The sequence below is a fragment of the Orbicella franksi genome, chromosome 10 (genome assembly GCF_964199315.1).
Source record: "Orbicella franksi chromosome 10, jaOrbFran1.1, whole genome shotgun sequence".
NCBI lineage: Eukaryota > Metazoa > Cnidaria > Anthozoa > Scleractinia > Merulinidae > Orbicella > Orbicella franksi.
Window position 1 is genome coordinate 11,381,085 of NC_138154.1, and position 26,024 is coordinate 11,407,108.

Genomic DNA, 26,024 nt, shown 5'->3' on the forward strand with positions numbered 1-26,024 from the left:
GCTTTGGCTATAGTGGGGAGTTATTATGGAATAGCCTACCCGCTTATTTACGGAAATCAGACTCTCTTGGACGCTTCAAAGGGGAAATTGACCAATTTTATAACAACTGTAAGTCAGGATCCCACACGGCGATCTTGTAAAACAATGTACTTTTAATTGAACTCCTTTTTTGTACAATTATAATAATTTACTGAAAATTTTACCGTGTTGAAATAAATAAAATATGTAAGTATGTAAGGCATTAAACGGCGAGAAAAGAGGGGTGAAATTTGTCGTGTTGATTAATTTTAGTGAGTGAAATAGCGACAATCGCCTACCTTTTCCCTTTTCATACTTCCATCGACTGTTAATATACACAAGTTTATCTCTATTCACTTTCAAATGACAGGGAAAGTCACTATGAGTAAATTCAAACGAATGTTTTAAGGTTGTGAGTTTGTTTGGTTGTGCGCTGTAATTGGGCGTAATCTTGTGTTTCTCACGGCGTACAATTTTAAATTATAAAAACTAAGACAATTTCAGTCGAGTTTACCTCTTTGATCGTTGGTTGGTTAGAGGTAAACTAAAAGCAATAAATGTTAATTTGTAAGATATGTATCTGGTCTTTAACGCATGCTTTTGTGTCTAGTATGTAAGTTAGTCGTTCCGAAGATTTTTTAGGAATGGTTTGTAGACGGCACGTAAGCCGATTAAAGGACACAGTGGCTAAAACAAACCCACTTACAGTGTAAGCCAATTTACCGCAGGAGAGTGATGAACAAATTGTTACTTGCTGACATAGGGTCGTCTGTATAATGAAAAACTGTGTCCTCGAGCTTGAACTTGCTAACCCCGCCCTGCTGCCAAGAGACAAAATTAAGCTTAAAAGTGAACATATTAGTTCGTTGGTTACTCATACCCACTGTCTAGTTCAAAGTCTGGCCTCCCATTAATTATTTTTCTGTCCAAAAGATATCTATTTTGTCGTGACTTCGTCTATATCCCAAGAAAAAGTGCTAACCGCCGGGGATTTGAAAAAGCTCGAACGCATGCAGATGGTCCTGGGAAAGACGAAAATGTTTTGTGCACACTTCGCAGCCCCCATGAACGCAGATGAAAAATAACTAGCAGACAAAAACGAAACGCCTGTAGACGGACTAACAGTTATTTATTTATTTATTTATTTTATTCCTGTAAGTATATCGTTTAATATTTTAAATATTAATTGCTAAATTCCAAGTACCTCGTTCAACTTGTAATATAACTCTCCTTTTTCATAATCATACTGTAGCCAGCAGTCACTTTGACAGTCTTAGTGCAACAAAATGGAGAACCTAGCTTACGAATGTTTATGAGTATCTTTCATAGTCAGGCCCAATTCCTTTCGAGAGCTTAAAAACAAATGCGAACTCTAAATCACAAGGCCTCAAAGTGTCCGCGGTTGCTTGCAAGAACGAGTAAGCACTGAGTTTATACGGCAGCGCAAACGGGTTTTGTGAAGGCTGTCGTACGTTGACGTGTCGGCTTACGAGAGTGTCCGTTCAGGGAAGTTCCATTGTATTTGGTTAGACGTATGGTCTATAGGATCAATTCTAATAAAAGTAAACTTTGTTATCATATTACAAAGTGTATCCATAATCTCACCACTATTGCTAGATATATATTTTTTACTCGTTTCTTTATCTATAGCAGATACTTATCGAGAAATAATATCTGAAAATTGAAAGAAAATGTTTTCTTCGGTTAGAGCAACGCTTCACATTTCAATGCCATTTTCCTCAATGTTAATCTGATCTAAGTAAACATTCAGTTGAATCAGGATAAACAAGGAAATGCCCACACCACCCCACTCATCCCTTCTTTTTCTCCGCATTTGGTCAGGAAGGTGGCGGTTGGAGGATGGTCGATGACATCGTCTTTTGATTTTTCTTCTACGAAGTCACGTAGAGATTATTTGTCATAGAAAATATGAAATGTGTTATTGCTAAATCAGTTTTCTAATAACGAAAGGAAAGAAACCTCGCTCTGATGCAACAGAAGAGGGCTGAACTAGCAAAAACTGTCGGCATGAGCTTCTTGTTTTAGGCTGTCTAAGGTCACCAACCGTCTGCCAGTTTTAGTCACTATTATTTGTAAATACTCATGGTACTTTCTGGTACGCTTTGGTAACATATCAGGTGAGTTTCGTCGATTGGCGACCGAAACCTAACAAGCCTGTTATGCCGACGAAGCTTTACAAACAGGACATGATTCGGTATTTACCCTTCCCAAATTCGGCCAAGTGACCATGATAACGCAGCCATATCAGGTCAGTGACTCGATATCACACCGTGTCAGGAGAGTAGGCACGGTTTCTGATTTGTTGATTGCTAATTTGGGTGCGTAGATCATCAAATCGAAGACAGGCAAAAAAAGAGCGGTCTGAGTTTATTCAACAGAAGGACGGCGTCTATTGCGCGTTTTATTCCAAGATGTTTTTTTTAGAAGAATTACCACGCTGGTGTTGTGTGTTATTTATTTATTTAGTTTATTTAGTTTATTTATTTATTTATTTATTTATTTATGTATTTATGTATTTATTTATTTATTTATTTATTTATTTATGTATTTATTTATTTATGTTTTTGATTCAATGACAGGAAAAACTTTCTTTAAATCATTATGATGGACTCATTCCAAAGTCTGGCTTCCCATAAATTGTAAATTGGCCTCAGGTTTTAGTGAAACTTCGCATATCCATGTCATGTTCTCAGTGTTATTCTAATCTAAACAAAACCTTCCAACATAGCGATAAACAAGCAAATGCCACTCCACCCCATCTAAAGACATGAAAACTATTCTCCATCCAGAATTTAGCCCTGAACCGAGAGAAGATCAAGGTTCAAGGTACTTACCTTGCTCTTGCTCCAGAGGACAACACGGTTGGAAATGTTTAAGTAATGATGTGTACCTTAAGAAATGATTAAATAAAAGTTAGGCGTTACAAATATTATTTTACACTGTGTACTCTTAAACTCGGTATTGATGCTATGTATTTTTTTTTTTTTTTTGTACAAACTTTTGTTTTGGTCTATCGCAGATACCTACAAGGAAGTAATATTCAGAATTTACAAGAAAATGTTTTCTCCGGTTTGGGGAGCTTGGAGGGGCTGTAAGTAAATCAATCAGTGTTTTAAATTCTAATTGCTAAATTCCATTTACATCATGAAAACACATATTTATTCATTGTTTTTAAACTGGTGTTTTTGTCTATCGCAGATACCTACAAGGAAATAATATTCAGAATTTACCAGGAAATGTTTTCTCTGGTTTGGAGAGCTTGTGGTATCTGTAAGTATATCAATCAGTGTTTTAAATTCTAATGGTAAATTGCATTTACATCATCCGAACTCCAACCCTTGACTTCTGTTTTTTTTTTCAACATTTTCCTCTCGGAAAAGTGAGGCTTTAGTGCGCTTGCAATGCTTGTACAGTATATTGAACAACGTTTTAAATACTGATGTAAAGTTTATATGAAATATTTCATATATGAACTGCGGTTATAGATGAAAGTGAAGAATGATCATCGCAGTTAATTTTCCAATTTAAGCAACCGGAAAGAAGAAGCCTGAAAAAAAAGACATGAACTCAATTAATTGACCTCGCTCCCAATGTGTGGCTTCATAGCTCAGTTGGTAGAGCATCGCACCGGTATCGCGGAGGTCACGGGTTCGAATCCCGTTGAAGCCCTGATTTTTTTCAGGCTTCTTCTTTCCGGTTGCTTAAATTGGAAAATTAACTGCGATGATCATTCTTCACTTTCGTTTTAAATACTGGTAGGCCAACGATATCCTTAAATTCTAGTTTGGCTCCGAAAACTAGGGTAATAAAACAAAACACGTTATTCATTCATTCGTCAACCTCGATCTGATTTATTTTTTCTCACCCCTCTCACCCCTGTTAAAGGTAATAACTAAGGTACAAAACTACCCCCTCTACCCCGTCTTTTATTTCCGGCCAATTTCGAACATGGCTATTCCCCGCATTGACTTCATGTTAAAAAATGTTCAAAAAGTGTTCGATGTTGTTGTGTATGGTGGTGAATGGATACAGGATATATAGGCCAGAAATTAAAAGGATATGGCTTACTATTACTGATTACTCGTTGATGACCTATTGATTACTCATCGATTACCCATCATTACTCATCAACTATCATTGTGCACTAATATAACAAATTTCTTGCTTTTTGGTACCGATATTTTGTAAATTCTTTTAGTGTTTGTCTTTTATAAGAGACGATCTTGTTTACGTAATTACGCCTACACTTAAGGTCAAACAACGTACCAGTATGTCGAGACAATTTTAAGAGATGGTAAGTGTGCAACGTACAACTATCAAGTTATGGATGCACGCGGGAGGTTTCTAAGCACTAAAGAAGCGTAAGAGTCACACGGGGCGATAGCCGAGTGCGACTCTAGCTTCTTGAGTGGTTAACCAACCACCCAAGTGCATCCACAACTGGGTAGTTGCACGCTGCACGGTTACCATTTCTTTGATAACATTGAGACTTTTGAGATAAGCCGCGATAAACCGCGCGAAAATGTGTATTCAACAATCTGACAAGTCGACATATCAAAATTTTTCTTGAATAGCGGCGAGGTAATAGTTTCACGGGCAAACAAACAATTTCAAAGTGCTCATTTAACCTAAATATCAAGCTGACAACAAACGGAAATGGCAGTTGGTAAAAGCGTTTCTCAAAAATTCGTTAAGCTAAATTTGGATCAGTTTACCGAAGAATTGAAAACAAACTGCACATGGTTGAAGCTTTTGGTGGTTGAGCTTTCTATCCTTCACGGCCTCTTCGACGAAAGAAAAGAACAAAATGGAACCAGACATTTCTTAAAAGCGAGAGTGGAGAAGAAAGCGAACAAAACACCCTGGCTTTGAGCTGTTTGAGATGTCAGTTATTCAATAGCCGGTTGGTGGGTTATGTTTTCTTTTCCACTTCCTTTTAAATGTTTAATGAGTTGCGCGTCTAAGACTGAACTTGAACACATAAATGGCCTTTAAAAGTGATCTCTGTCAGTTTCGTTATTTGGTAAAATAAGCTCATGAACAGAAGACTGTGACCTTAAGGAAAATGTCAGAAATATAAGCTTATATTTGTGCACGATCCAGTCTTTCCTTCGAGCGGCTGTTTCTTCAAGAGTTCAATTCACGATCGAGCGACGAGTTTACGAGCTAAACTAAAACCCGGGAACTGAAATAATTCATCAGAGGCTACCAATATTTGAAGTATGGCGATTATTGCGTGCTTTCTTTTAGGAGCAGAAATTATTACGCTTTTGCTCTTTGTTTATTTCAACGTTTTAAGGTGATTCCTCAGAAAAAAAAAACGTTGTCAAACGATTTTTTTGAAACTTTCTCTGAATATTCCCTACCCAGAACTCTTTCAAGAGATACAATTAAAAAGAAGGTCACCAGTCTTTCAAAAGATATATAATGGGCCAATCTTGCCCCTTTTGTGCCTAATCACGTGTGTTATTTTATCGGTTCACGTTACATTTTGCGGTCGATAGAGGCGAAATTTTTTTCAACGAAAGACTTCATAAAAACTTGATAGGTAGAAAGTCTAAGGCACATGAAACAATACAATATATAATTTATGGAACATTCAAACAATTTAAAACGACATCGACGTAAAACGTTTCTCCAGTCGTAGTTTTGAAGGTCATAATTTGCATCCTAGAGTAATGGTTTTGGGCACACTTCAAGCTTTATCTTTTTTTCCTTCCGAACATTGTTTAGTTATATAGAATAATTGTATACCAAACGTCGGTAATAAAAAAAATATAGCTCACCATGCTCGTTTAAGAGAATACTAACTTGAAGGACCTCTCTTCATGTTGTGTATATACACACATTCGTGAAGCGGGCGCAAAAAAACGAAAATCGTACGCAGTAGACCTACCCTTTCCATCGTTTTTTTTTTCCACAAATTTTCCACTCGCAAAAGTGAATCTCTAGTGAGCCTGCTATGCTTGTAAAGTGTATCGATCAACGTTTAAAAAAATAAAGGGGCCAATTGTGATATCTTAAAATTCTAATTTAGCTCTTAGGCTTAGGGGAATAAAACAAAACAAATTATCTACTCATCCTTCAATTTCGACTTGATTTCTATTTTTTCTCCTAAGCCGAGTTTTGAATTTGATATTTATAAACAAATTGTACATACATTTTTACTTTGTTATTTTGTTTTCTTGGCGTACCTATAAATTAGCTGGTGCGTACTGTAGACTCGGCTGCTTATCAAGTCTATGGGACGCACCGTTAACATGGCTAAGTGTGTTGTCCGAGTAAAATAAACTGTCTAATATACAGAATACACTTGACAGAACGTTTTACAAGAAAAAAATAAAACAAGCAAAGTGACGCAAATTACCTTTTTTGATTTTCTTAAACCTTATGAAATTCCACACTTCTTCAATTGTAACGCGACGATCCAGAACAGTTCGTTCAGCGTACTATCGAAATTGCAACATTGTTTAATTCTACTTAAATCGACCCAACACCAAACCCCGAGTTTTTTTAACTCGAAAAGTTACACGAAGCATTTGCCATAACAGCCCAAACTGAGGGTGAAAAATTTATAATAGTAACATTACACTTTCATTAATGAAAGTAAGAAATAAAATAAAAAGAAAAGCGTTTAATCAAGCTTAAGTCTAACTCACCACAAACTCTGGCCTTTCATATATAATAAATTATGTTGTAGTAAAAGTTCGCACATCGATGTCATTTTAACAAAAATGCACTAAAATTCGGATATAAATTTCAGCAGAGCTGTTACAAGCAAATACCTTATTTCCCGTTCTCTTTCCCCAAAACTGGCCAGGATAGTGGTGGGTGGAGGGTACTTTTTGATTCTTCCTCTCTCGAGCTCTTTTGTATCTTGTTTGTTTCTTATTTGTTTATATATTTTTTATGTTTATTCTTATTTCTTTCTTTAGTTGTTTGTTTGTTTTGTTTTGCTTGTTTTTTTTTCCTTTGCGAAAAAAAAAAAACGGTTTGTGTGCAATGGCTATCAGGAGGGAGGAGGCTTTTGAAAGAGTACAACACGGCTCAGAGTTATTTTAGATTACGAGCTCGAATTATTATCGCTTAAAGGCACAGTCTGAGTCATCTATATGACGCAAAGAGATCCAGAGAGAATCACCTAATTGTTTTAGCATACTATTTGTTGAAAATGTAATCTGAATCCTCTTTACAAACACTTCGAGACGCAAAGAAGCGGATGCCATTTTGTTAACAGCCGCACACTGCTAGGCTACTCGCTATATACAACAGAATAGATAATGACTAGTGCAACCAGCTAGTTCTATACGAAAACTAGATGAAAATATTCATAAAATCTTTTGATATTCTTTTACCGAACTCTGACCTGGAAAAAAATGGCTCGTGCCATACCATATTCAAATGTGACAAAGAAATGCAGCCTGTGTATAACGGAAAAATTCTTCATCATATGCAAACCGGGCGCGAGCACCCTAAACAAAAGGAACGAACTGGCAAGTGCGTGCCGGCATACAAGCAAGTACTTAATAAAGCATGCTTGAACGATCAGCCTATGAAAGGAACCTTAGTTGGTCAGTGTTTCATGATCCTGACGAGAGAGGACCACCAGGCCCTTTCGAACCAGGTGAATGAATGAACGAACGAACGAACGAACGAAAGAACGAACAAACGAACGGATGAATGAATGAATGAATGAATGAATGAATGAATGAATGGATGAATGAATGAGAGACTTTATTTAAGAGTCAATGATATTTAGCTTTAAAAAAAAAAAGAAAAAAGAAAAAACTAACTGAGGACACTGCCGCAGATAATGCTTTAATTTATCCTTTTCTATGAAATTAAGAATATAGTGTACCTTGATATTGCTCCAGTAGACAAGACGGTTGGAACTCTTTTAATACTGACGTATACCATTAAGGCGGAGGTTAGCATAAAGGCCGTATTTTTGCTGGGTATTATGGTTTGAATGCAAATATCTCGTTCACGTTTCAGGCAACGAAAAATCTCTCTGCTCATTTGAGACCTATTTCACTTAGCTACGTTTTGGGCTGCTTTGCAAATTTTTTGGTGTTTTTTGGGTATAGTTGGGGATAAATAGTTTTTCTCAAACGATTAGTAAAATTTATGGAAATTTTGAAGTTAGAAATTGGTAGACGTACACCAAACAGTTGCCCACCAACCCGGGGAGCCCTTTTGGGGGCAATCAACTGTCTGGTGGTGTTCCAAATCCCCTTTTTTTCCCTTTTAATCCCTCTTTAAACTTCCCAAAATGTCACTTAAATTCATGTTTACCCCCGTCTTAAGAAATAATTAAATAACAGTTAACTTTATTATTTAGCCCTTACAATATTATATTACACTATATACCCTTAAACTCGATATTGTTGCTACATCGAGCATTCTTTTAAATACTAATTGCTAAATTCCATTACTATCAATACGCGAGGCCAAATGACAAACTGCCCTCTGTAAAACGCGCCATTTTGCGGGCCAAACTGGAAAATTAATGGGCGGACTGAAAATGCATTTGAGGCCCTGATTCTGATTGGCTGCAGAGATGTCAAACAAGTTCGCTTGGCCAAAGAGATCCTGAGGATATCATTTCAATGCTAGAGTTGGCGCCAGTTTTTGTGGATGAGTTTGCACTTGCTCACGTTGTAGTTCTGTAGTGAAAGTTTGACGTTTAGAGATTTTAAAGTCCCGAATTTTCAGCATTTTTTCTAGTAAAAACTAAAAAAAGGACAACGAGCAACTGGATGAATTTGAGCAACAAGCTCAATCGAAAAACACCAAGAAAACAACTGAGCGGGGGAGTTAAGAATTTCGAGAAATGGTGCGAGAAAAGAAAACTTACAGTGGATCTCAAAACAGTAAGTCCGACGGACTTGAGTGAAATTCTGCGAAAATTCTTCGCTTAAGGGAAAACAGAGAAAGGGAAAACAGAGAAAGGCCAAGCTTTAATCCAAGTGTATTAAGTGGAATTAGAGCGGCCATTCATCGCCATCTAACCTGTGCTCCACTCAGCCGAAACATAAACATTTTGTAAGACAGCGAATTCATGTCTGCCAACAAAATGTTTGAAGCGAAGGTCAAACTATTTACGAAAGAAAACGATGTAAAACCAGAATACAAATCATCTATTCAGTCAGGAGACAGGTAGAAATTGAATCAATACCTCATGGAAGAGCAGAACACGGACGGCGTTTGGTGAGATGCGGAGAAGTTGGTTGAGTTTATTTGGTTTTCGTTGTATTTTCATTTTGCTCGCGGCGGCAGAGAAAGTTGGCGGGAGCTTACAAGGCAGTCATTTGATTTTTGCTAATCATTGTTACTAATCTTTTTGAAACTAGATAGCATTTGACTTTTATTGTAAACAGAAAGGATTTTTGTTTAGCTTTTGTTTAGCTTATCGTATTTTAGCAACAACTTTCCATATCATAGCTTCATTTTTTTTCTTATTAATTTAAATGATTTTGTACGATTTGGCTTTGTGTATTGATAATAATAATAATGAAATGACTTTTGTCGCGCCCGAGCGGAGCGAGGGTGCAAATGATGCTACTCGAGCAACAAATAAACTATATGCGCCCCAAAAGTCATGTGTGTATCCTATTTACATCATCCCAACTCCTACCCTTCCCCTTTTTTTTTTTTTGCGCAATTTTTTTTTTTTTCACTCGGAAAAGTGAAACTTTAGTGAGAAGACAACGCATGTACAGTATATGGATCGACGTTTTAAATACTAGTAGCTCAATTGCGAAATCTTCAAATTACAGGATGTAGGTTCTTTTGTTGATTGCCAGCTTTAAGATGATACGAAATGTGGTAACAAGTTACTGTAAATGCATTAAAAACAATATATATATATATATAAAATAAAAAAAAGGAACATATTGTTCATACAGTCTGCATGCTTCTTTTGATACGTGTAGATCCTTGTGATGTTAAAAGTATATGTTGATGATTGACTAGTAGTTTGCATAATAATTTCTGGATAGAAGAGTACATCCATGTTTGTTTCTGGATTCAATATTAATCTTCAAGTGGCCGTTAGCATACAGTTGTATAAAGAGTTGTGTAATAGCACTTCCAACGACTCACGTGAAAAGTATGCAGTACAGGTCTATCAGCTGAGACTTGGTAAAAAGTCATTGCTACATGACAAACATCAAAATTATGTCTAAAGGAGTGTTCCACATTGCTCAGTGTGCTTCACTCTGGTTTACTAGGTTCTTATGCGCACATGACCTGGTACAGACGTCTCTCATTGTTGGTGTCATAATTGTTTTGTCAAACCCAATACTACTTTGATCGGTTGGATCTGTTTTAAGATACAAAAAGATGACAACATATTTTTTATCATGCTATTCACAGTGGGAAGTTAATTAATTTGTTATTTGAAGAACACAAAGCAACTGTTATCGGCTTTTTAGGAGAATTTCTTGTACACGCATTCATTGACTGTAATCACATTCCTGGTCGTGTTGAACTTGTTGCATATCAGCTTGACAGCCACCTTTCATTTTGAAAGGACCAGTCCATGTTTGTGAGTTGACACCACCTTTCATTTTGAAAGGACCAGTCCATGTTTCTGCGCAACACAATTCCAACTTGAATAGGTTTTTAAGCTCTTCAATGCTGACCAAAGTGTATCTCTCAAATGAAAACGGTATCCCATACAAATCCTCGAAGTTAAGTGTCATTGTCAGAGAAAACCGGGCAGTACCAAAAGATCTAGGTCGGCCATTTACATTCATCTTTTTACAGTATAAAAGCTATCCGAAAAGATTAACAACCATGACATTTGCCGAGGTAGGCGCTCGTTTTTCTTCGAGATATCACCACATAATGATTTTGGCCTCTAAAGCGGTCTAAAATGGCCGAAATTTCGGGCAACCGCTATATGTGAGCCTAAAAGGTACTTCCTACAAATTCCAGAAACTCTTATTTTCGTGAGGTAATGTCTGTTCCCTTATTAGTTAATTGAGAAATATTAGAGGTCTTTCACATTAATTCTATGGTTTTCACGAGGTGCCAAATATCGCCGCCGAATCGTTAATGAGCGTGGCCCAAATTTTAGCCATTTTCAGTGAGTCGTTTTTCAAAAGTGCGGCAGTTTATTTCCACAGAAAGACATTTTTGTGATAGTCTCTTGCACTGTTATCAATATCTAGATTAGTTAAAATTGGTATCTATGGGGAAATCGGAGCAATTGGTCACGTGAAGTCCAAAAAAATCATTAATCAGAAATATTTCCCGCCAAATTTTTAACGAAGAATATCACCCTATACCGACGTTCTGCGATTGTTATCCATGTTTTACTAAAATATTTGCAAAAAATAGTTAGCTAGACTGCAGAATAGAATATTTAAGCTGTGACATCGTTATTAACATATGTAAACATTTCAAACTTGCCAAATCCTTACCATTATTTATGCTAAATTCTCCCGCGAAAATTCTATTTTTAACGTCACGCTGCATGGAAAAACAGAGTGGATCCTCAGTTCACTGGTCTCGTTTGCTGTTTAGTAGAACAAACTGCAAGTTAATAGTGAGCGAAGCTTTTCCCTGAATTTAATTTTGGGACTTCGACAAACCCCTTGTTTACATCGATTTTCTCGTTTTCGGAAGGCGTGACCCGTTACAGATTCAAAGGTCAGATGACAGGACTTCGAGATGTCGATCTCACCTAAAGGTTTTTCCTTGGTTTTGAAAATATTAGCTGTTCTTTCGGATCAAAAAAATCGCCTGGCATTGCTGGTGGAGGGGCAGTTTTTCTTCAATTATTAGCGTGCAAACGAGATAGTCGAGGAAAGACGTCAGAGGTGGTGTCTATTTGCCGTAACCTAATGTAAACAACGAGGAAATACAGCTCCCTGCTCTCCGGCCCACCAAAGGAACAAAAGGGACAGACGACTGGGATAAACATCTCAATACGTGTAATCGTTGCTAGGCCAGTATTGCCAGCGGAAATCTTTTTGCGTTTAATGTTGCCGTTTGTATCATCCCAGGTTAGTACACCGTCTTGTTTTCCGCTCTGGAACTTTTACTTTCAACCAAAGTAATATAATGTTGCTTCTGTCAATATTGACCACAAAACCCGTTTAATGCAACGAAATTACATGCAAGTTTGTATTGACAATTTCTTGTTAATTTTACTGCTGTTGTTGTCAGTGTTCATAAAGAACGAGATCGCAATATGTTTGTGGCCATGAGAACGTAACGTCATAACGTCATATAAGCCTACTCAATTCCTCCCAGAAGATCTCGCGATACGCGACACATAGACAAATAAATTCCGCCGACGATAGCATAGTGGAGGCTGAAGCCCCCCACAAAAAGAAAAAAGTCACAAATGCTCGATGTTGTTGTTTAAAGTGGTCAATGGATACGGGACATATAGGCCCTTACTTAAACCCTTCCCTCTCTAAACGGGGCAGATTTTTTTTTTTTTTTTGGTATAAATTTTGTACGTGCGCGCAAATATCCCTATGCTGTGAACCTATACAAGTATCTTTCCAGAATCAAGGACATCAGCGTTTAGCCACGCTGCAGTTCACGTCAAGCATTGACATAGTCTTGATACACGCAGTGCACGGTATAAAAAGAGGCTTCCAGCTGCAGCAGGATATTTCATCGCATCCTTTCATACTGTGCAGGCCGGACGTTTACCTGCTAAGTAGCTCAAGTAAAATAAAAACAAACAAGCAAAAAAAAAAAAAAAAGAAAAGAAAAACAGGCAGCAGTAGCAACAACAACAACAAACTAATACAAATCATAAATATTGTTCCCTAACCATTTCCAATAACCTTACTAACACTTTTGTTTTCTTTTTTAAATCAGTTCATCTTTTGTGGTTTCAGTTTCTACCTTTTTTTCCCTTTTTATATCATCACGCTTTCCTTTTTGATGTTACCAAAACTTTTGTTAAGTAGAGTCATCTACAATCTTAGACGGCTAAGGTTTGTTCTTCACGACATAACTTCAAAGTATATTTGAAAAGGACTTACTATTTGTCGATTTAAGGAGAGCAAAAGCAGTTTTTTTTTGTTTTTGCTGAAACTTGAAACTTGAAATTCTTGCCTCCCATTAATTGTTCATCTGTCTACAAACCGTCCTTTTTGCCCTGAGTTCGTATAGAGCCCAACCAAAAGTATTAACTGTAGGGAATTTGAAAAAGTTTGAGCGCAAGAGCATGGCCCAGGAAAAGATGTAATGGTTTAGCGTCAGCTTCTTGACTTCCTCGCGCGCTCGAAAAAAGTAACTAGTTACCAAAAGAGAAACGTCTCTGGACAGACTGATATCTATTTATTTCAAATCAACTGCAGGTTATAGCAACGCTTTGCATACCAATATTTTTTTTTTCCAATGTTTCTCTGATCTAAACAAAATGAACTAAAATCAGGATAAAAATGCAAACACCCACCCCACCCCAACCTCCTCTTTCCCACAACTGATCAAGAGGATGGTGGTTGGAGGATGGTCGATGAAATCCTCTTTTGTTGTTTCTTCTACGAGGCCACATCAAAATTATTTGTCTTATAAAATATTGAATGCGGTTATTACCAAATGAGTTTTCTAGTAGTCGCTCTGATGTATCAGAAGAGGGTTGAAGTAGCAGAAGTGTAGCAGCCCTCGTAAGCTTGTAATTCAGTTTTCAATACAGTAAATGGTTTGAACCCAGGAGTATCAGTAGTTTGTATAGTGTGATCGTCCGGGTGAGTGTAGTTCTGAAAAGAACTGTTGTTGGTGACTGACGTTTCGACAACCTGAGCGGAAGTCATCTTCAAAGTCAAGTGAATAGTGTTTGTCAGTCGATGATGTTATAAGTCTGGTCCGTTGAACGTGATTGGTCAGTATGGCCATGATGGTATTGGCTGAAAGACTCGAGTTAAGTTTGTCATCAGTCATTGGTGGGTTTCGATCCGTCTATTGTTGGTCAAGTAGGTCGGTTTTCGGTCCGTGTATTGTTAAGTCGGTCTGTTAGAAGTCCGTTTGTCGGTTTCGTTTCTGTCGTGGATAAGTCGTTTGTAAGGCGCCGGTAGTTGTTGACATCTGTTAAGAGGCGTTTGTTCTAGGTTAGTGTACCAGCTTTCCAGAGTCAGTCGTTGAAAATAGTTTGTACTGTAGGTTAAGCATTGAGCAGAGTCCCAGTCAATATGTTGTGGTTTGTCAGTTGGTGATGTACAGCAATGTGATTGTTGGCATCACCATTTCTCGTGGCTCGTTTGTGTTCAGTCAGTCTCGCGTTAAGGTTTCTGCCAGTCTCACCAATGTAGGAAGCCTGGCAGTCGGAGCATTTGATCTTGTAAACTGCTCCTTGTCTGTCGTTAGGTTCATCTCTGTCTTTCACGTTGGTCAGTAAGTGTCGTAACGTAGTTGTAGGTCTGTGGGCTACACGAATGTTGTAGGGCTGTAGGATCCGTGAAACTTTACGGACTACCGAAACTGCACAAACCTGGTATACCGATGCGACCTATAGTGTCATTCTGTGGGTCCCCTACGTATCAACTATCTAAGTATTTGACGACCATACTGCAACCCCTTACCGACAAATCAAGACGCAAACTACAATCTACGGAGAACTCTATTGACGCTATTAAGACAATACAGATACCTGACGACTACAAACTTGTGTCCTTTGATGTGAAATCACTGTTCACCAGTATTCCACTTCAATTGGCATTACAGTGTACCGAGACCGCTATACAACAATCTACTGTTAAACTACCGTTACCTACCGAGAACATCATGGACTTACTGAACCTTTGCCTTACATCGACTTACTTTCAGTACAACAATAAACACTACAAACAGTTGCATGGAACAGCAATGGGGTCGCCTGTTTCTGTTGTTACCGCAGAAATTGTGATGCAACACGTGGAGGAACGCGCCCTTGCAACTTGCCGACAAACGATACCGCTTTGCTTACGCTACGTTGACGACACCTTTACCGCCGTTCACAAAGACAAAATTGACGATTTTCACGACCACCTAAACGAACAGAACGTCGACATCCAGTTTACTAAAGAGATCGAAGAAAATGGAAAACTTCCTTTTCTAGACTGTTTGGTAAGCCGCGACAACAACGAACTACGAACGACAGTGTACGGAAAACCGACGCATACCGACAGATTACTTGACGAATCATGCTACAACCCGACTTCACACAAAGCCACGACTATAAAGACTTTGACGAGACGAGCGCAACTAGTTTGTGACACACCTGACAGCTTACGTGACGAAAACAGATACCTTGAACGTGTTTTTCACAAAAACAACTACAACGCTGACTTTATTACACGAAACATTTACCGACCTACTGAAGCTGACGCTACGAACAGGAACCCTACACCAGTTACTACAGCGACTATACCTTACATTAAGGGCACTTCTGAGACCATCTCACGGATTCTACAGCCCTACAACATTCGTGTAGCCCACAGACCTACAACTACGTTACGACACTTACTGACCAACGTGAAAGACAGAGATGAACCTAACGACAGACAAGGAGCAGTTTACAAGATCAAATGCTCCGACTGCCAGGCTTCCTACATTGGTGAGACTGGCAGAAACCTTAACGCGAGACTGACTGAACACAAACGAGCCACGAGAAATGGTGATGCCAACAATCACATTGCTGTACATCACCAACTGACAAACCACAACATATTGACTGGGACTCTGCTCAATGCTTAACCTACAGTACAAACTATTTTCAACGACTGACTCTGGAAAGCTGGTACACTAACCTAGAACAAACGCCTCTTAACAGATGTCAACAACTACCGGCGCCTTACAAACGACTTATCCACGACAGAAACGAAACCGACAAACGGACTTCTAACAGACCGACTTAACAATACACGGACCGAAAACCGACCTACTTGACCAACAATAGACGGATCGAAACCCACCAATGACTGATGACAAACTTAACTCGAGTCTTTCAGCCAATACCATCATGGCTATACTAACCAATCACGTTCAACGGACCAGACTTATAACATCATCGACTGACAAATACTATTCACTTGACTCTGAAGATGACTTCCGCTCAGGTTGTCGAAACGTCAGTCACCAACAACAGTTCTTTTCAGAACTACACTCACCCGGACGATCACACTATAATAAATCAGTCTTCAATGTTGGCAGCTGTTATTGTTTTAGGGTTAGGGGCATTGTTTCTGTTGTTTGTTCTATTGTTCTCTCAAAGGGCATCAAGCCATTTATGTGAGACCTTACCGTTCGGCATGTGCTGTGCGCTGTGTAGTCAAGTGACGGGTGGCCAGATTTCTTTTGGGCTGCCCAAGGCCACCAACCGTCAACCAGTTTTTGTCACTATTATTCCTAATAACTAATCGTGCCTTTGTGGTACACTTTGGAGGTATGTCGGGTGATCGAGTTTGGACGACCCATGGTTCGAAGACCAACAAGCCTTATGTGCTGCCGAAGCATAACAACAAATGTATGATTCGGTATTTACCGTACTCATATTCGGCCAAGTGACCATGATAACCTAGCCATATTAGGTCAGTGACTTGATATCACACGGTTTGAGGACAGTAGACACGGCTTCTGATTGGCTGATTGCGAATTTGGGTGCGGTAGATCATCAAATTGAAGACAGACGAATAAAAAGCGACCTGAGTTTATTGAAGTTATAGAAGTACAGCGATCATTGCCCGCTTTCTTGCAGTGAGGTTTTTAAGAGAAATTATTACGCTGTTCTTTTTTTTTTTTTTTTTTATTTCATCGTTTTAATTAAGGTGATTCCTCAGAAAGAAACGTTGCCGAACATTTTTTTTTTGAAACTTTCTCCGATCAATTTTGCAACATATTTTTTCAAATTACTGGAACAATGAGCTTTATCACCTTTCCAATTAGTGATTTATGGAACAATGGGCAGTTTAAATAGTTGAAAAAACTCACCGGAAGTCTAATCGTGAACAAACTTCTCTCACAGGAAAGGATATGCTATTGGAGTCGAGAGAGGGGAGAGGGTAAAATTGTCGTCGTAGAGCCGTCACCATTCGACACCTGTCGACTCAAAAGTAGAGTCTGCTAATGTTACGCTTTAAGTGCAACCCGTGTGCAGTGAAAATAAAATTACTCATTATGCAAACAAATCATTAAGAACCAATGCAGTGCTTACTCGTTCTATTAAAGTGCGTGGAAAAATAATACGTTTCATGCACTCAACTCAAGCGATTCAAGAATATCGAAAGTAAAATTTTCGAATTTTTAAGAATGTTATGAGAATAAAGCCAAGTTTAAGATATTGAAAATATAATTTTGTGTTGAAAATTTGTAATTAAACATGCGCGAGTGCCGTACTGGGAGGATTTCGGCCGAGGTCTTGACGGTACGGACCGAGCACAGCAAGGTCCGTACACTGAAAAAAGACCGAGGGCCGATATCCTCCAAGTACGGTCCCGAGCAAGCATGGTTAATACGATATTTATTACCCGACGGAAAATGTTAAGAAAAACTGCCACGAACACGTACCGAAAAAGAAATCGAAAACAAGCGCGCAATTGTGATTGGGAGCCAAGAAGGCGAATCAGTCACATGTGATGTTAAATAAATCAAAAAGCTATCTTATGTGAAAGCAAGTTCTTTCATAAACGTAAGCCATAAAACTACCAGAAGATCTCAGTCGCGCGGCATCATTCGGGAAAGTGCCCGGTCCAATACATAGAGGATATTGTACCGGCAATAGAGCAAGCTGAATGGTTTATTTTGGTTATTTGGTCTTTGAACTAACTTATTCGTGTAAGAAATAACGAAACTATTTTTTAATTAAACCAAATAAAATTCAGTTCTTTTTCTAAAAGGCAAACTGGCTAGCCAAAAACCGTCTAAAACAGCGCTAATTGTATGTTCGTTGCTGAAACATTTCTGCACATTTACTTCCATGTGTCATGCCATACTCTATTTGAATGACTGAATGACAACTTTATTTAAGTCTCAGTCTTACTAGCTGAGCACAAGTGCTCTACTAATTGGGGAGACTAAAATATGAAGTAAAATGTATTCACCTAAGATTTAGCAAAATTAAGAAAATATTAGAATATTAAAATTGAATCAAAAAAAAACAAAAAAAAAACCACTAATTTGTTGATAAATACTATCATAATATTATTACCTAATTTGTTATTTCACAACTAACTACATACATGAACAGCAAGAACAACGCATACATCAGTCGTCCAGCACAGAGCTAACGTCAAACTTTTTAATAGTGCTTTTAAAGTTGTTCAAAGTTTTTGCAGTTTTGCTCCAAAATTACTTAACGGCATGAGAATTATGATTGGACAGACAATCTGACGTTGTGTCGGCAATTGTAGAGACAATTAAGTGGTGAATACCTAACCCAAAACGTGGTCTACCAAGCTAGAGTTGAAAACCCCAAGGGAAAGGAAACATATATCAGACTTATCGCGAACCAATTCAAAATAAGATTCAACAATCACACGGCTTCATTTCGAAACGAAAATAAAAGGAACGCAACCGAGTTGAGCAAGTACATCTGGTCCCTGAAGGACAAATTTGCTGTGACCTGGAAAATAATGGCTCGTGCCATACCAAATTCAAATGTGACAAAGAAATGCAGCCTGTGCATAACGGAAAAATTCTTCATCATATGCAAACTGGGCGCGAGCACCGTAAACAAAACGAACGCACTGGCGAGTGCGTGCCGGCATACAAGCAAGTACTTACTAAAGCATGCTTGAACGATCAGCCTATGAAAGGAACCTTAGTTGGTCAGTGTTTCATGCTCCTGACGAGAGAGGACCACCAGGCCCTTTCGAAACAGGTGAATGAATGAATGAACGAACGAACGAACGAACGAACGAATGAACGAATGAACGAATGAACGAATGAACGAATGAACGAATGAACGAATGAACGAATGAACGAATGAACGAATGAACGAATGAACGAATGAACGAATGAACGAATGAACGAATGAACGAATGAACGAATGAACGAATGAACGAATGAATGAATGAATGAATGAATGAATGAATGAATGAATGAAAGACTTTATTTAAGAGTCAATGATATTTAGCTTAAAAAAAAGAAAAAAAAAAAGAAAAGAAAGAAAAACTAACTGGGGACACTGTTGTAGATAATGCTCTCCTTTCCTATACCGTTAAGAATATAGGAAGTCTGTGTTTCGATTTTTCCGTACTACGGTGCTCGATACATTGAAGTAGAGCGCAATATATATATTGAAGATAGAAAGAAATAAAAAAACAACAACAAAAAAAACGACACTTTCATCCCGACAAGCCTGTTTCGTGATCGCTCACTCTTTAGGGGATTTTTATGACAAGAATGTTCAAAACCATCGGTTAAATACTATAAAAGTTACACAATTTTTGTTGCAGAAAATTTAAATGTTTAAATGTTTAGTTGTTACGTAGTTACGCTTTGTTTCTGTGGCGGCAAGAAGATACAAGTTCGTTACGTTTGTTAAGTGATGACAGATTAGGTCGACAGATGATTAAAAATTTCTCTTTGAGACAGAGATTACATCTTCTACTTGAACTGTTGTAGGACGAGCTAGATGAAATGATACACCATGAAATAGAGTGGTCAATGTTGCTGTCTTTAAGAATCCAGACGTGTGTGCTGAGTTTGGTAAAGTTCCTGTGGTTTGCGTGACGGAAAGATGCAGTGTGGTTTCTGTATCTTGTCTTGAAGTGGTTTTCTGTCAGTCCGATGTATCTTTTTCAGGTGTTATTGTCGTTGCGTGTGACAGTGGCTTGGTAGATGACTGATGATTGGAGGCAGTTTCCGTTAAGTGGGCATGTGATCTTTTGTCGGCAGTTGCAGGATTTCTTGTCAACAGGGTTATCGGCGGTTTCATCAGCTGCTTAAATGAATTCAAAATTAAAGAGTAACTAAAGAGTAAAGATGGTCCCGCTAATCATTCTAGCAAGAAAGGAAAAATAGAATAATACCAAAATTAAGAATATATATATGTATATTTTTTTCTTTGTGAGAATGTTCAAAAGAATAATACCAAAATTAAGAAAATATATTTGCACATTTTTTTTCTTTCTGAGAATGCTCACAAGAATATTTTCAGCATAAAATCGGCAGGAAAGTAAAAATATTCAGCCTCGCCCTGAAAACAATAATTTTATATAAATAAAACTACGCACGCAAGCAAAATACAAAAAGTGCGAGTAAGCATGTAAAGTGTCAGCCAAGCCGGGAGAGAACCCATACTACATGAATGTTTAGTTGGCGCATACAATAGAAACCCATGCTATGTACAAAACTACCAGCATGTGCAGAAATTAAAAGTGATACGTTTTAAGGGAAATGCAGTGACATAAAGGACACCACTTTAAACGGACGTGACAGCGGTTTTTTATTAGTATTTTGATGTTGTGACATCTGTCAAACCAGGGGTCGATCTGTCTTAGAATGTTATTCGAAGTAAAATAATTTCGTCGTGCTTAAAGCGAACTACGGCAAAGATAGTGTATTCGCACGTGTCATCCTCGGTCTTACACGAGTGCGATACTCTGTGTGTTGAGGCATATGTATCAAATATACTCGTTTATCTCTTTTCTCAAGTATCTCACCATTTCAGAATCCTGAATTATAGAAATTGATTGGATAATACGCGGGGCAGTTTTTCACGATACAGATTCCAACAGGTCTTTGTTCACTTTAAACTATATCGGCTCTGTGATCGTTAAAGAAAAAAAAAAGAACAAAGAGAAGAAAAAAAACAAACAAAAAACAAATAAAAACAAAAACAAAAACAAGAAGAACGCAGAATAATAATGATAATAAAAAAAGACATTGCTTCGGTTAATAAAAAGATTCCAAATCGAAAGCAAGTGTTGTTATCCAGAAGCAATCATTTTACATAAGAACAATAAGGATTCTACAACACCTATACATTTGGACTGCTATTTTACTCTTTTTCATTTTATTTCTTGCGATTTCAAAATCCTTTGCTGTTAACTTTGCAAGTTCTCTTAAATGGAAACATCAAGAGAAAAGATTTACCTTACTTTTGCGATTTTAAAATCTTTGGCTGTTAGTTTTGGTAGTTCTACTAGATGGAAACTTCTAGAAAAATGTTTTATTCGCTTTTGATTGCCTTCTTGAGTATGCGAGGGTAATTGAATAGCTTTCATATTTCACTTTAATATTTTCTTTAGATATATATTAACTTTGGCAGTTTTATAAAATGAAATAAAATAAAAACGATTGTGGTCGGTATATTCCAAAAACAAAAACTTTACCCTCAGCCTTCGGCCTGTAGCCGTAGATAATACCTCCGGTAAGTTTTTTCTTGATAGGACATTGCGAAGAGGTCAACTCAAGGATAGAAAATTTATAACATTGAGATTACTCTTTTAGTTTTATTATTTTATTCGTTTATGAAATAGGAAAAAGTTAATTTTTCCTAACGTGTTGTAGACACAGGAGTGGACCTGTAGGAGAATGAGAAATTGTTACACTTGCATCATGGAAACGGTTCAAAATGCGACCAGGCAGTGAATACGAAAGGGTACGACACTGAAGGAAATTACATAAATGATCAATTCATTTTCTACGGTCCCATGCTACAATATTTGGTCCTTGATGACTTTTATAACGTTTATAATTTGTTTTTAAGCAAAGGAAACCAAACCTTGTTCCTTGATCTAAAATACATATGAAAGCAATTTTGCGACATGCCATTGTTTACAGAAATTAATGTTCAACTTGATATTTGGATATGCATGTTTCCAAGATAGCGTTTTAACAGGCTCTTTTACCAAAATTTTGAAGTTTTCAGTTTTTGCATTTTACTATTCCAATAGCTTTTTATACGGTTGAGACCATTTCGTTGTATAAAAGAAGGGAACTAAAATTGAAGGTGCCGGATCCAAGTTGCCGATTCCACATTGTTTAAGTTTTGTTAAAATTCGACGTCGGCATTAATACTTGGAAACTACTAGCTAAAAAACGAACAAAGAACACCTGTTTTTCCTTTTTTATCAATCATACAATCTTCACCACAGCGCGCATGTTTGAAGTGAAAAGGAACAGTGGAATTGACAGACATTGTCATCCTTCTCTCTCTCTTTTCTAAACACAGGTCACAGCTGTAAAATAGCACTGATAGGCTTGTAATTCACAAGGACAGATTACCAAACTAAGATCCAGGTAAATCCCATAAGCAGACCGTTGTCGAGTTCGTTTTTACAAAATCTCGACAAGAATTAATCGCTGAACAGTAACGTGAACAGAGTCTATTGAAGAGTGATAAGGTTCGTAGTACAATTACAAAACTCAGTTAGTCTCAAGACAGACAATTCACGCACTGAATGTCGCGTAAATCGGTTCGAACTGAAATACGACAATGAAAAAACAGAAATCTAAGTTAAGTAACAGATATAAGCACTCAAATTTAATACAAGATACTAAACGATTACAGGCAATAATACGCGATATAAAGATAATTCTACTCTTACTTGAAGCATAAAAATAACAAAGGCTATAACAACTTAAGGTGTCTGGACACGCTCAACTTTTGAATAGTCCAATAGTTCTTGGTAGCAGTTAAAAAGGGAAAAAAGACCTAACTTGACAAGGTAAAAGTTACACGTTGCGATCGACGTTCCGAGCATAAATCAACTCGGTAACGTTGCCTACATTACAACAGGGACTTTAAGGAAAATTTTCGATTCGACAGATTTTTTTTTTTAATATTTACTACGGTCAGATAACGAGTTACTTGTGTCAGAAATGCCAAAAAAAAAAAAAAAAAAAATGGTGGTCACGGACTTCGTTTCAGAGATAAGGCGTGTGGAAAACTATCCTGATTTTGAAAAATTGGCGCACGTTACTCAGCATGATTTACAGGGGTTTATAATTAAAAATATCGAAGGTGAGTCAACGGAGGTAAACGATCTTAGTCATATTTTTTGGAAGAGGGTATGTTGCGTAAATAAGTCGAAATGTTGCCAACGTTTTCACAAAACTTAATCCTTCTAGACGCATTTGAAACCGCCGCACAGATAAAACCGAGAGTAAAAGCAACGGAATTCGACAGTGCATTTTGCACAAACTTCAAACTGCTAATGGTTAAATGTTCTTCATGTTCTCGCTAAATGTAGAAAATCGGTAAAGAAAATGATCCATCAAAAGAAAAATAGGGATCACCCAACGTCCAAGATCGTTAAATCTAGGCAAAGCTATAGCAATGGCCATCTGCCCTATCACTGTTCATTTTATTACTGAGCATGCGCTCAGTGCATGACGTGGCGTGTGAATTTGCGTGCACAGTAAGGATGCGCAGAAGTAAGCAGCACAAACGTATTTATACGATAAACTCCAAAAATTTAGGGCTGCCAGGGTCATTTCCGAGTCTAGGTATGACACACGTGCCAGTTTTTCTTTCTGTTAAATAGACTCCACTTGAACAATCTTTCCACATGCAGGAAAAAAAAATCTTACGGCGATGTTGATGTTTAAACTCAAAAATTGGCGGGGGGGGGGGGGAGGGGGATGGGAGAGCTTACTCTGGCGTACCTGCAAAACGTGTTTAGCATCCGCAGTACACCGTGTAATCTAAGAAATTCTGAGCTGAAACTAGACCCGCCCAAGCCGCGCACAGACTATTGCAAGCGTGGCTTTGGCTATAGCAGGGCGCTTTCATGGAATAACCTACCCGCTTATTTACGGAAATCAGACTCTCTTGGACGCTTCGAAAGGGAAATTGACAAACTTTATAACAACTGTCAGTTAGGCTCCCACACGGCAATCTTGTAAAACAATGTACTTGTATTAAATTAAACTTTTCTTTTTTTATACTATTAGAATAATTTACTGAAGATTTTACCGTGTTGAAATACATAAAGTATGTAAGTATGTAAGGTATTAAACGGCGAGAAAAAGGGGGTGAAATTTGTCGTGTTGATCAATTTTAGTGGGTGAAATAGCGCCAATCGCCTTCCTTTTCCCTTTTCATACTTCCATCGACGATTAATCTACACAAGTTTTTCGCTATTCACTTTAAAATGTCAGGGGGAGTCACAATGAATAAATTCTAACGAATGTTTTAAGGTTGTGAGTTTGGTTGTGCGCTGCAATTGGGCGTAATCTTGTGTTTCTCACGGCGTACAGCTTTAACTAAAAAAACTGAGTCAATTTCAGTCGAGTTTATCTCTTTGATCGGTTTTTGGTTAGAATTGAGCTAAATGCAAGAAAAGTTAATTTCTAAGATATGAATCTGTTCTTTCATACATTCCTTTGTGTCTAGTATGTAAGTTGGTGGTTAAGAAGTTTTTTTAGGAATGGTTTGCAGACGGCACGTAAGCCGATTCAGAGACACAGTGGCAAAAACAAACCCACTTATAGTGTAAGCCAATATACCGCAGGAGAGAGAAGAGCAAATTGTTATTTGCCGGCTTAGGGTCGTCCGTATAGTGAAAAACTCTGTTCTCGAGCTTGAAATTGCTAACCTCGCCCTGCTGCCTACAGACAAAATTAAGCATAAAAGTAAACATATTAGTTGGTTGGCTACTCATACCCATTGTCTAGTATTTCCTTTATAAAGCACTTAACGTTTGCTACCGTTTAGTCGTTGATAACATGTTTCCAGTTACTATAGCTTTCTTGAGGCAAGTATCACTTCACGCGATCATCAATTCCTCTCGCACTTTTACAAGGAATTTTCCATCCTCCAAGTATACGCTCGATCGTTTTGACGTTCTACAGATCCTCTCTGCTGAGCTGTCCTAATTTATCATGAATTCGAGCACAGACACATGAAAGCTGGCCTGAGTTTGTTGAATAGATGGTCGGCTTTGAGTGCGCACTTTTTTACAGAGTGTATTACCATGGTGCTGTTCTTTGTTGTTGCGTATTTTGTTGTTGTTGTTGTTGTTGTTGTTGTTGTTGTTGTTGTTGTCAAACGTAGGTATAACTCACTTTAATGTCTGGCCTGCCATCAATTATCACTCTGTCCAAAAGATATTTATTTTGTCGTGACTTTGACTATATCCCAAGAAAAAGTGGTAACCGCAAGGGATTTGAAAAAGCTCGAGCGCATGGAGATGATCTTGGGAAAGACAAAATTGCTTTGTGTACACTTCGCAGCCCCCTTGCGCGCAGAAGAAAAATAACTAGTAGACAACAACGAAACGCGTGTGGACGGACTAATAATTAATTATTTATTTATTTATTCATTTATTTATTTATTTATACCTCTAAGTATATCGATTACTATTTCAAATATCAATTGCTAAATTCTAATTACATCGTTTAACTTGTAATGTAACTCTTCATTTTCATAATCGTATTGTAGCCAGCAGTAACATTGACAGTCTCAGTGCAAGAAAATGCAGGACCATAGCTTACGATTGTTTCTGAGTATCTTTCATAGTCAGGCCAAATTCCTTTAGAGAGCTTAAAAATTAAATGTGAAATCTAAATTACACGTGTCCGTAGCTGCTTACAAGAGCAAGTAAGCACTGAGTTTGTATGGCAGTTCAAACGGGTTTTGTGAAGGTGGTCGTAAGTTGACCTGTTCGCTTACGAGAGTGTGTGTTAGAAGAGGTTCCATTGTATTTAATTCAGACGTATGGTGTATAGGATCAATTCTAATAAAAGTTAAGTTTATTATCATTACAATGTGTAGCCATAACCTCACCATGCTAGATATAGATATTTTTCACTCAGTTTATCTATTGCATAATACTTACTTAGAAATAATAATTGGAATTGACAGAAAATGTTTTCCGCGGTGATAGCAACGCTTTGTATATCAACGTAATTTTTTTTCAATGTTACTCTGATCTAAACAAAATGCACTAATATCAGGATAAACAAGCAAGCTCCCACCCTACCCCACCCGTCTCTTTCCCCACATTTGGTCAGGAATGTGGCGGTTGGAGGATGGTCAATGAAATCCTCTTTTGATATTTCTTCCACGAAGTCACATAAAGATTATT

The 26,024-nt window shown here is 37.7% G+C and overlaps 1 long non-coding RNA gene across 1 annotated transcript in view; it reads left to right on the plus strand.

Moving 5' to 3' along the window:
- Window positions 1–25,443, plus strand: part of LOC145501642 (uncharacterized) — a 54,411-nt gene extending 28,968 nt beyond the window's left edge. The window contains exons 3-4 of the long non-coding RNA XR_014051254.1: window positions 3,238–3,309; window positions 25,379–25,443. This is a non-coding gene — a long non-coding RNA (uncharacterized LOC145501642). The remainder of the gene's footprint in view (window positions 1–3,237; window positions 3,310–25,378) is intronic.
- Window positions 25,444–26,024: the final 581 nt, after the last annotated feature.